Source organism: Ictidomys tridecemlineatus, chromosome 16 (assembly GCF_052094955.1).
Source record: "Ictidomys tridecemlineatus isolate mIctTri1 chromosome 16, mIctTri1.hap1, whole genome shotgun sequence".
In the NCBI taxonomy this organism is placed as follows: domain Eukaryota; kingdom Metazoa; phylum Chordata; class Mammalia; order Rodentia; family Sciuridae; genus Ictidomys; species Ictidomys tridecemlineatus.
Window position 1 is genome coordinate 39,274,983 of NC_135492.1, and position 13,646 is coordinate 39,288,628.

Genomic DNA, 13,646 nt, shown 5'->3' on the forward strand with positions numbered 1-13,646 from the left:
CATATAAATCAATGAATAAAATAAAGGTTCATTAACATCTAAACTTTTTTAAAAAAAATAGCTAATGTATATTGAGCACATTACAATTTTGAGGCACAATTCAAAGCATCACATAATGACTTAAATCATTTAAATGCTCTCAACCAATAGAGTAGGTATAATTTCTACTTGAAAGATGAGAAAACTGAAACACAGAGCAGTAGGTAACCCTGGTTTTCCCACTATTAACATTTTAAGTGAGTGTGATATATTTGTCACAATTAATGGATCAGTAATGGTGTGAATTATTATTAGAGGCCCTATTTCATTCATATTCCTTAGCTTTGCCCACTGACCTTTTTCACACCTAGGACACCCCATGACATTCAGTCCTCAGGTCTCCTTAGGTGCACCCTGATTTTGACAGCCTCTGAGACTTTCCTAGTATTTGATGACCCTGACGGTGTTGAGAACCGGTGAGGAAGTCTGTAGCATGCCCTTCAATTGCCAGTTGTCTGGTATCTTTCTCGGGATGAGACTGGGTCTTGTGGGACTGGGGGGACAGAGGCCACAAAGGCCAGGGCCCTTCTTATCACATCATGTCAACCGTGATCACCTGGCTGAGGCCGTGTTTGCCAACTGTCTCCCATTATGAACTTACTACCCGCCCCCCCCCAACACACACCTTTTTCCTACGGTACTTTTTGAAAGGAAGCCATTATTCCTAGGGCATACTGAAAGGAGTGGGGAATTACGACTGAGCTATTTTGTTTAATGGCTTTATGGAGATGCAATTCGCATACCATATAATTCACCCATTCGAAGTGTGTGATTCAGGTTTTCAGCCTATTGGGAGTTGTGCAAGCTCTACCGTGATCTATTCTGAAACATTTTCATCACCCCCCAAAAGAAACCCTATCCCTAATATATTTCCCTTTTTTCCTCATCTCCTCCCCTTCCCCAAACTATGGCTGGTCTCTATATTCTGCTTTCTGTTTGTATAGATTTGTCTCTCCTGAACATTTCTTGTGCATGGAATTATATAATACGTGGTGGTGTGTGACTGGCTTCTTTCATCTAGCCTAATATTTTCATGGCTTATCTATGTTGGGGTATGTATGTCATTCTTCAATATTGATTAATAATATTTGACTGAATGGACATGCCATATTTTGCGCTGTATTTTGAATTTTCAGTGTCCCTCTAGGCCTGTGTGTTAAAGGCTGAGACCTTACCTTGGCATTATTGGGAGGTCATGGAGACTTTGAGAAGTAGGGCCTAATGGGAGGTCTTCTGGAGGTATCCCCTTGAAAGGAACAGTGGGACCCCAGTCCCTTCCTCATCTCTTTTATTTCCCATTGGTGACATGAACATGTCTCTACCGTGTGTTCCTCACCACGATGTGCTGCCCTGCCACAGGTTCCAAAATACTGGACCAACTGGTCATGGACTGAAACCTCTAAAACTGTGAGCCCAAACCACCCTTTTCTCTTTATAAGTTGATTGTCCCAAGTGTTGTTTACAGTCTTGGAAAGCTGACTGATACACCATCCACTAGCCCGTGGACATTTGGGTTGTTTCTACTTTTTGATGACTATGAATAATATCGGTATGAACTTCAGTGTGCACGTTTTTATGGAGGAGATATGTTTTCACTTCTTTTGGCTAAATTCCTAGATGTGGAGTTCCTGGGTATAACTGAGTTATTTTAAAATAAGAAAAACATGGCTGACGAGGCTTTGGGCTGTCCCTCCTTTCAGTTATCCATACTGCCTAGGTAAACCTAGCTGATTGCTCTATAAAGCCATAATACAAAGGCCCATCTCTAATCTGTTGGCAGGTACCCAAATTGCAAACATGTTGACTAAGATGAGGAGGAAAAAATAAATAAAACAACACCTAGATTTGCAAAAGCCTGCCTCCACATCCTCCCTTATGGATCTATGGTAAATAATAGTTTATATGCACTGAAAAACATACAGATCCCATATATTACTAGTTTCTTTGAGATGTATAAAACTAAGTTCTTCATACCACATTTTTTTATTCATTCATTTGTTGATGGGCTTGGTTGATCCTGTATCTTCCTTTGAATAATGTTCCAATGAATGAAGACGGGAGTGCAGGTCTCTCTGCAACATACTGATTTCAGTTCCTGTGGATCGATGCATTCCAGTCATGGAATAGCTGAATCCTATACTTTTTTTGTTTTTAATTTTATGAGCAACTTTCATGCTCTTTTTAACATGTCCATACCAATTTATATGCTAACCCTCAGCGAGGATCCCCTCTTCTCTGCACTCTTGTCAACAGTTGTTATCTCATATCTTTTTGATAATAGTTGTACTAACAGGTATGATTGTTGTATACAACCAAGTACTATCCAATCACAAAAAAAGAAGGAGACTCTCCCATTTTGGACAACGTACATGCATCTGGAGGGCATTATGTTAAATGAAATAAGCCAGACACACACACACACACACACACACACACACACACACAAATACTGTATGATCTTACTTACTGTATGATCTTAAAAAAAAGTACAAGTCATAAAAACAGAGTATAACAACTAATGGCTGGAAATGGGGAAAATGGGGGCATGTTGTCAAGGGCTCAAGCTTTGGGTTATAAAATGAATAAGGACTGGGGAGCAAATGTACAGCAAGGGTGGTGATGAATGTATTAATGAACTTAATTGCGGTAATCACTATAAAATGTATATCAAATTATCACATTGTATACTTTGAATGGACTCAATCTTTATTTCATAATTGAATTTTTAAAATATAAGCTATTTGCCTAAGTTCTGTTTTTGAAACTTTTTTAAGACTAGTCACTATCACTATTAGGACTAAGTATTATTTATGAAGAAAACAGGAACTAGAAGAAGGGGCAGTAGCTGCTATTTTGTTTTTTTTTTTTTCTCTTTTGGGTCCTGGGGAATGAACCCAGGGGTACTCTACAACTGAGCTACACCCCCAGTCCTTTTTATTTTTGATTTTGAGTAAAGGGGCTCGCTAAGTTTCGGAGGCTGACTTTGAACTTGCAATCTTCCTGCTTCAGCCTCCTGAGCAGCTGTAATTACAGGCATGCACCACTGCACCCCAGAAGTAGCTATTACTTCTGATGCAAAGAATGCATGTGCTATTTTAAGGAAGTATTAGAAGGAAAACATAAGTGATTTATACAGCTTTTACAACAACATGTCTGCATGGAAAAAAGGCAAAGGACTCGGGGGGAATGAATCTAAAGTGTGGAATATTATCCCTTCCTATTAGCTATTCATGGTAGGGGCTAGTTCAGGTAACTGGTAAGTTTAAGAAGCAAAAAGCAAACAAACAAAAAAGGATCTTTTTATTGTTGGAGGGAAAAAAATTAAACTCACATGATCTGTAGTTCAAAGCATTTAAATTGTTCCTTTAAAAATAAGCACACAATTGTGCTTCTATGTAAATAAGTTTTTTCCATATTCATGATTCCTTTTAAAAATGATCATCAAGACTGGCACAGTGGCACACACCTATAATCCCAGTGGCTCAGGAGGCTGAGGCAGGAGGATCTCAAGTTTAAAGCCAGCCTCAGCAACAACGTGGTGTTAAGCAACTCAGTGAGCCCCTGTCTCTAAATAAAATACAAAATAGGGCTGGGGATGTGGCTCAGTGGTTGAGTGCTCCTGAGTTCAATCCCTGGTACAAAAAAATATATATGATCATCAAAATAAGTGGGATCCTCTCTTTGCTTTCTGGCCTCCATGTCTTGAGAGTTTCCCTCCCCCATGCCTTTCCACCATGATGTGCTCACCTGGGACCCAGAATAAAGGAGTCAGCTGACCACTAAATCTGTGAAGCCACAAGTTAAAATAAACTTTCCCTTCTCTTAAAAAAAAAAAAATTAAGCCAGGTGCAGTGTCATATGCCTGCAATCCCAGTGGCTGGGGAGGCTGAGGCAGGAGGATCACGAGTTCAAAGCCAGCCTCAGTAATTTTGCGAGGCCCTAAGCAACTCAGCAAGACCCTGTTTCAAAATAAAAAGTGAAATGGACTGAGGATGTGGCTCAGTGGTAAAGCACCCGTGAGTTCGATCCCTGGTACAAAATAATAACAATAATAAGTGGGATAGTTTTAAGGCTGATTGTTTTATGGTGCGAATAAGAAAAATGGAAATAAGTCTGCTTTAAATGAATAATGAAACAGCAGGAAATAATGATCAACATATAATCCTCATGTGCTTGCTTTCTTTTTTTTTCCCCTCCTCAGGGTCTATTATAGGTTTCCCCATGCAACTGGGGTAAAGTAATCTTGGTTGGTTGCGAACTGATTTACATCTGCATCGGCTTCTAGAATTTTGCTGATTCCTCATAGAAATGAATCTTACCCAGTGATCTATTCAGATAGAAGTCACAGTCCCATCCTTGTGGGTGAGGTTTCTGTTACTTTAGGGTGTTGTACCAAAGACATGACACAAGAAATTGCTTCTTTAAAGAATGCAGTCAGGGGGCTGGGGGTGTAGCTCAGTGGTAGAGCGCTTGCCTAGCATGCGGGAGGCACTGGGTTCCATCCCCAAAATAGGAAATAAAGAAAGAAGAAGGCGGTGGTGGCCTAAACTACTGTGTGTGCCTTGACATAAGGAATCTCTGGCTGCTACTCCGATGGCAAATGGGAAAACAGCCAAAGGACAATATTACCTAAGGAAGAGGGAAGATCTCTTTTCCTGGGGACATTTGCAAACCGACTAGATTTTTCTGTCCTGAAATGATGCAGATTATACCTGATGTGCGGGGAATGTGTCTCAGGTGGGTTGTGATAATCATCATTTTAGCCCCGGGCAAGCTGGCCAGCTGGGGCTGCCAGAGTCCAAAAATTGATCACCTTTGTCCGTAAGGGTGAATTAACCCTAAGTGTTGTGCATTAAAAGCATTTTCCTGGTGCTCCTTGATGAGAAAGAGGTCCAGAAGCTCACAGCTGGATGAAGCTTGGTGGAGGATGAATTCAGATGATTGTTCAGTAAGCATTAAGGATGTGACAAATTCCCCATCAGCCCCTCTCATGCAGGTAAACGATGATACAACCATTGTAATTCGTTCGCTTTTTACTCAGCTTTAGAATTGGGCTGAGTTTTTAGATGAAAATCCAGACATCTCAAATATCTTTAGGGAGTGGGAATCAAGAGTTTTAATCCAGCATCAAAGATCTCCAGCTTCTAATTTAATGTGTTTCTTTTTTTTTGAATCCTGTATGTGGGGTTCACCTTATTTCCTTCTGTCTGAGTCTATATTTTGGTGTTTTCCTTGGTACCCCAGGACACCCTAGAATGTAGGCCCTGACTTGTTCTTAGGAATCTTTGCTCCAAAGGAATGAATCTCCTGAAATCAAGCTCAGGGCATTCCGCAAAGGAAAAACCACAGTTTGGGGAGTTTGCAATGAGTTCGGCATGAATGGAATGACATGGAAAAATCCAAGAAGAGTTAACTAGACAGGTAGGCAGGGGACACATCAGAAAAGATCTTGCATATCATATTAAAGGTGTACAACATGCCTTCATCATGCTGAGGAGATATTATGGATGTAAAGATATTGTATAAAGCACATATAAATAGAATACATATTTTTAGACTGAACTTTTTAAAACAATGCTCATTAGAGAACACTTGGAAAACATGAAGAAATTTGCTTATTTATTTGTTTTGGTGCTGAGGATCAAAACTAAGGCCTCACTCATGCTAAGCATGCCCTCTACCACTGAACTATACCCCAGCCCTAAGATGAAGACATTTAAAGAAAAATATATCATTCATCATTCATGTTATAACTAATGAACTGAACACAACTTTTTAAAAAATATTTTTATTTTTCAGTTTTTCGGTGGACACAACATCTTTATTTTATTTTTATGTGGTGCTGAGGATCTAACCCAGCGGCCCATGTATGCCAGGTGAGCGCGCTACCACTTGAGTCACATCCCCAGCCCCTGAACACAACTCTTAATCATCACATGTATTTTTTTTCCTTAAATGCCTTCTTATGATTCTCCTATTAAAGCTTAGTGTTAGATTGTTAATATAAATCCCTAAGTGACACATTATAATGAAAATGCCTAGCATACAGAATAAGGATAGAACCTTAAAAGCCATAAAAGACAGGAATCAGATCACATATAGGGGAAGACCAAATTGTACCTCAGCAGATTTTTCAACCCAGACCCTCAAAGCCAGGAGATCCTGGAACAACATACACCAAGCTCTGAAAGAAAATACATGCCAACCAAGAATCTTACGTCCAGCAAAATTAAGCTTCAGATTTGATGATGAAATAAAAAGCTTTCATGATAAACAAAAGTTAAAAGACTTTACAGTGAGAAATCCCATACTACAGAGCATGCTCAGCAAAATATTCCATGGGGAGGAAATGAAAAACAACAATGAAAATCAGCAAAGGGAAGAGCTACACTACAGGAAGAGCCAATCAAAGGAGACACCAAGACAAGTTAAAAACCAAAATGTCTGGGAATACAAATCATATTTCAATAATAACCCTAAATGTGAATGGCCTAAACTCATCAATTAAAAGACATAGACTGACAGATTGGATTAAAAAAAAAAAGACCTAACAATATGTTTCCTTCAAGAGACTCATTTCACAGGAAAAGACATCCACAGACTGAAGGTGAAAGGGTGGTAAAAAAAAACATACTACTCACATGGATCACATAAACAACAGGGGTTTCCATCCTTCTGTCAGATAAAGTGGACTTCAAACCAAAATTAGTGAAAAGGGATAATGAAAGACATTAAGGGATTCATACATCAACAAGACATAAATCACAAATATCTATGCCCCAAACAATGGGGCATCTATGTATGTCAAACAAACCCTTCTCAAATACAAGAACCAAATAGACCCCAATACAGTAAAACTGGGGTGACTTTAACACACCTCTCTCACCACTGGATAGATCTTGCAAACAAAAACTAAACAAAGAAACTGTAGAACTCAATAATACAATTAATAATTTGGACTTAACAGACATCTATAGAATATTCCATCCATCAACGAGCAAATGTACTTTCTTCTCAGAAACACATGGATCCTTCTCCAAAATAGACCATATGTTATGCCACAAAGCAAGTCTTGGCAAATACAGAAAAATAGAGATACTACCCTGCATTCTATTTGACCATAATAGGATGGAATTAGAAATCAATGATAAAATTAAAAATAGAAGCTACTCCAACACCTCAAGACTAAACAATACGCTATTGAATGATGCATGAATAATAGAAGACATCAGGAAGAAGATAAAAAAAATTCTTAGAGATAAATGAGAACTCCAATGCAACTAATCAAAATCTCTGGGACACTATAAAGGCAGTGCTAAGAGGAAAGTTCATTGCATGGAGCTCATTCATTAAAGAAAGTAAAAGTCAATAGATAAACGACTTGACATTACAGCTCAAAACCCTAGAAAAAGGAGAACAAACCAACACCAAAAGCAATAGAAGACAAGAAATAATTAAAATCAGGGCAGAAGTCAATGAAATTGATACTAAAGAAACAATTCAATGCATTGACAAAACAAAAAGCTGGTTCTTTGAAAAAAATACATAAAATTGACAAACTCTTAGCCACTCTAATGAAAAGGAGGGAGAAAACTCAAATTACCAAAATTTGAGATGAAAAAGGAAATATCATGACAGACACCACTGAAATACAGAAGACAATTAGAAATTATTTTGAAAATTTATACTCCGGTAAAATAGAAAATATTGAAGTCACCAACAAATTTCTAGAGACATACGATCAACCCAAACTGAGTCAAGAGGACCTACACAATTAAACAGATCAATCTCAAGCAAGGAAATAGAAGATGCCATCAAAAAGCCTACTAACCAAGAAAATCCCAGGACCAGATGGATTCACAGCTGAGTTCTACAAGACCTACAAAGAAGAATTAATAGCAATATTCCTAAAATTATTCCATGAAATAGAAAAGGAAAGAACCCTTCCAAACTCATTCTATGAAGCTAGTATCATCCTGATACCAAAATCAGACAGAAACACATCAAGGAAAGAAAATTTCAGACCAATATTCCTGATGAACATTGATGCAAAATTCTCAATAAAATTTGGGCAAATTGCATACAAAAACATACTTAAAAAATAGGGCACCATGATTAAGTGGGGTTTATTCCAGGAATGCAAGGTTGGTTCAACATATGTAAATCAATAAATGTAATTCATCACATCAATAGACTTAAAAATAAGAATCATATGATTATATCAATTAATGTAGAGAAAGTATTTGACAAAATACAGCACCTCTTCATGTTCAAAACACTAGAAAAACTAGGGAGAGTAGGAACATACCTCAACATTGTAAAAGCTATCTATGCTAAACCCAAGGCCAACATCATTCTAAATGGCAAAAAAAAAAAAAAAATTAGAAGCATTCCCTCTAAAAAACTGGAACAAGACAGGGATGCCCTCTTTCACCACTTCTATTCAACATGGTTCTAGCCAGAACAATTAGACAGATGAAAGAAAAGGATACAAATAGGAAAGAAAGAACTCAAACTATCATTATTTGATGACATGATTCTATACTTAGAGGATCCAAAAAACACCATCAGAAGACTTCTAGAATTAATTAATGAATTCAGCAAAGTAGCAGGATATAAAATCAATACCCACAAATCAAATGCATTTCTATACATCAGTGATGAATCCTCTGAAAGAGAAATTAGGAAAACTACCCCATTCACAATAGCCTTAAAAAATATTTGGGAATCAATTTAATAAAAGAGGTGAAAGACCTTTACAATGAAAACTACAAAACACTAAAGAAAGAAATTGAAGAAGACCTTAGAAGATGGAAAGATCACCCATGCTCTAGGATAGGCAAAATTAATATTGTCAAAATGGTCACATTACCCAAAGTGCTATACAGATTCAATGTGATTCCAATTAAAATCCCATTGTCATTCCTTATAAAACTAGAAAAAGCAATCATGAAATTTATCTGGAAAGTAAGAGACCCAGAATAGACAAAGTGCTGAGGGCCATTACCAAGTAGGAATGACGCATCGAAATTTCCTTTGCAAGCGTACCCCATGCTGCTTAGAGGACATTCGATGGGACATTGCATGCACGCTTTAATAAGGTGACCTTGCTCAAGGACCAAGGCGGATCCGGGTTTAGAGCTGATCAGGTTTGAGGAAGTAACCAGCTCCTTGAGTTTAAGGCGTTGCCAGTTTAAGATAATGGGTTTTAGGGAAGTTGGAAGTTGAAGATTATTGCTGGGATTAGGGTGTTCCTGTTGCTTGTTCCCGTTGAGTTCTCGTGAGATTAAAATGGGATTTGGAGAGAGCCTCGTGGAGTAGGTGAATTGTGCGGGAGACGGCAGAACGTGTTTGCCCCTGGACCTGTGTGGAGGCGGTGTGAGAGCTGGAATAAAGAATTGCTGTTTGAACCTACAAAGCTGTGTGGTGCCTCCTGAATCTTGTGCCAAGTCCAGCTTTGGCAACAAAGCAGTCCTTAGTAAGAAGAATGAAGCAGGAGATATCATAATACCAGACCTTAAACTATACTACAAAGCTATAGTAACAAAAATGGAAAGGTATTGGCACCAAAAGAGACATGTAGACCAATTGTACAGAATAGAAGACACAGACACGAACCACATAAATACTAGATCAGGCACCAAAAACATACAGTGGAGAAAAGATAACGTCTTCAACAAATGGGGTGGGAGAATTGGAAATCCATATGCAGCAAAATGAAAATAAACCCTTATCTCTTGCCATGCACAAAACTCAAAGTGGATCAAAGACCTAGGAATTAGTCCAGAGACCCTGTGCCTAACAGAGGAAAAAGTAGGCCCAAATCTTCATCACATCGGATTAGGCCCCAACTTTCTTAACAAGACTCCTAAAGTGCAAGAAATAAAATCAAGAATTAATAAATTGGATGGACTCAAACTAAAAGCTTCTTCTCAGCAAAAGAAACAATCAATGAGGTGAAGAGAGAGCCTACATTTGGGAACAAATTTTTGCCACATGCATGTCAGATAGAGCACTAATCTCCAGGATATATAAAAAAAATAAAAAAACTTAATACCAAAAAACCAAGTAACCCAATCAATAAATGGGCTAAGGAGTTGAACAAATACTTCTCGGAAGACAATATATAATCAATCAACAAATATATGAAAAAAATGTCCAACATCTCTCGTAATTAGAGAAATGCAAATCAAAACTACTCTAAGATTTTATCTCACGCCAGTCAGAATGACAGTTATCAAGAATACATGCAATGATAAGTGTTGGCAAGGACGTGGGGAAAAGGCACACTCTACATTGCTGGTAGGACTGCAAATTGATCCAAACACTCTAGAAAGCAGTGTGGAGATTCCTTAGAAAACTTGGAATGGAACCACCATTTGACCCAGCTATCTCACTCCTCAGTCTATACCCAAAGGACTTAAAATCAGCCTACTACAGTTATGCAGCCACATCAATGTTCATAGCAGCTCAATCCACAATAGCTAAACTATGGAACTAACCTAGTTGCCCTTCAATAGATGAATGGATAAAGAAACTGTGGTATACATACACAATGGAACATTACTCAGCATTAAAAGAGAATAAAATTATGGCATTGGCAGGTAAATGGATGGAGATGGAGAATATCATGGTAAGAAAAGTAAGCCAATCCCCCAAAAAACTGAGGCCAAATGTTCTCTCTGATAAGTGGATGCTGATCCATAAAGGGGTGGGGCATGGGAAAAAATGGAGGAATTTTAATTGGGCAAGGGGGAGGGAGGAGAAAGGTGGGTGCATGAGGGCAGGAAAGATGGTGGAATGAGATGGACATCATTACCCTAGGTATATGTAAGACTGTACATATGGTGTGACACTACATTGTATATAACCAGAGAAATGAAAAGTTGTGATGCAACTACGTACAATGACTCAAAATGTATTCTGCTGTCATAAATACTTAATCAAAATAAATAAATTGATTAAAAATGCCCAAGTGACCACTCAATAGGCTATACTGAAGTCGAAGATAAAAAAAAAATCACTCTACGAAAACCTTATTTAAGAATACATTGGGAGTTGTTAAAACTTTCATGTTTGTTTATGTGCTACTCACTAATATCAAAGTTAAACTAAAAATGGATAGATATCCTTTAAGATAATGCTAACCTAAATAGAATTTTCTAAGTGTGCCATTATTGTAGTTAGTGTTTCCCACAGAAGTTATATATTGTATTACCAGCAATAAACTCTGGGAAGGAGTTGAACAGGAAAATATCCCTTTCTTCCTTTATCACACAATTGAACTAGGTTAAGTTTTAGTGGAGTCCTGAGTGGTGGATGGATTCCACTCCCCTCAATCTAGTAGATCACCTAATGGTTCTTGCTTTCCCTGCCTTAGGTCACCATCTGAGAAGACAAATAAATTCTACCTGTGTTCAGGCCATGATTTCCACACACACAAAAAGTATTTATAAACAAACTATTAATTCAGTCACATCGCTTAGATTCTAGTAAGTTATGGAATCATAAAAGAGAGTTCCCTTAGATACCTACTCATATTTTGTTGTGCAAATATGGTAAAACTAGCAAATCCCTTGTGATAAGTCAAATTGCACCCTAGGCAATGATTATTTTATAGTCACTCTCCAATTTTATGACCATAGAGAGTCAAACAGTTTTCCTACACCAAGACCATGATTTGGGTTTGTCTGCATTTCTATAAAAGACACATTTTCCTCCTGCTGAGGATATTAATAATAACCTAGCAAGAAAAAAAGAACTGGAAAATAAGCGCCTGGTTTACTTAAAGTGTTGAATATGAATCTTTGAATGTGTGCAAATTAACTGCTTTTTTTTCTGACTGAATTTCCACTCTTCTGCCCAATATCATATTTGAATTATCATTTTAAATGGAGAACTGTTGGTCCTTTGTATCACACTCAATTGATGATCCCCCTATCTGGATATTCTTAAAGTTGTTCTGTTTTTCTAGATCCATCTTGCAAAAGGCACATAGGGTGGCACAGATGAGGTATGTTACATTTTTTAATATATATTTTTAAAAACCAGGATGTAGCCCCACTCCTGTGATTTCAGTGACTTGGGAGGCTGAGGCAGGAGGATTACAGGTTCGAGGCCAGCCTCAGAAACACAATGAGGCCCTGTCTCAAAATGCAAAAGTTAAAAGGGCTGGAGATGTAGCCCAGTGGTAAAGTGCCCCTGGGGTCAATCCCCAGTACCCCCCCCAAAAAAAATAAAATAAAAATAAAAATAATTATACCCTGCAAATAGTTTCTCCTCATCACACTTCCTGAGCAGCCATAAAACATTTCTCCCCTATGAGAAATCTTTAGCATCATATCTTTCCCTGGGATCCCCTAAAAAAACTTATGTGCACAACGTTCAAACCCAGAAGCTATTAAAACGTGATTTGAAAGGAATAAGTGCAGCCAGCCAGAATGCTTATTATACTCTTGGACTTTGCTCCAATTCAAAATTCCAAATTTTTGCTACAATTCCAGGTAAACAAGGTGGATCAAATACACATCATTCCTTCTGTCCCCCTTTGAGACACCACCCAAATGACGGAATAGGAACTTCTTTTTACAGCATCAACACCATACAAAGGGGATCGGGAGGAGACAGCCATGGGTGGAAGACTCCATACTCTTCTGGCTCGCCACATCAACTCCACCAGACCACCTGGCTAGAGGCTACTCCTCACTAACCCTATAAAGGAAGGGAGACGTATTCTTTGGAGAAATTGAATGAGAGAGGTTGTGGACACAGGGACACAGGCATAGTGGGAGATGTGTGTAAGCCCTCTAGACTGACCTTTGCTTCCCAGCCTCCAAGGTCATCTCCCTTTTGGCCTTTAAATTATCTGTCCAGTCCCTTCCCTTAAACTGCGCCCCTCAGCCCCCCCCCAACTTTTTCCCAAGTAGAAGACTGGATGATTCTCCCCTAGAAAATCTACCACATGATGAAAGATTAAAAAGTTGCCAATATGGTGGTGCATGCCTATAATCGCAGCTACTGAAGAGGTGGAGTCTGGTGGAGTCTGGTATTAGAGGCCTGCCTGGGCAATTTAGCAAAATTTTTTAAAAAGCAGGGGATGGTGGGCTGGGCATGTGGCTCAAGCAGTAACACGCTCTCCTGGCATGCGTGGGGCGCTGGGTTCCATCTTCAGCACCACATACAAATAAAATAAACATGTTGTGCCCACCGAAAACTGAAAAATAAATATTAAAAATTCTCTCTCTCTCTCTCTCTCAAAAAAAAAAAAATCAGAGGATGGTAGTGTTGGGATGTAGCTCAGTGATAGAGTGCTTGCCCGACATGTGCAAGGCCCTGGATTCAATCCCTAGTATCACAAAAATAAGTAATATATAAATAAAAATAAAGAAAGAAAACGTGAAAGTCTATAGATACTGGGCTGGGGCTGGGGCTCAGTGGTACAGCACTTGCTTAGCATGTATGAGGCACTGGGCTAGATCCTCAGCACCACATAAAAATAAATAAATAAAGGTATTGTGTCCATCCATAACATATATAGATACTGAGGCATCTCAATAAGATAAATGAGCACTACTAGCTCAGACACAGTGAAGGCCATTCGTCAACAA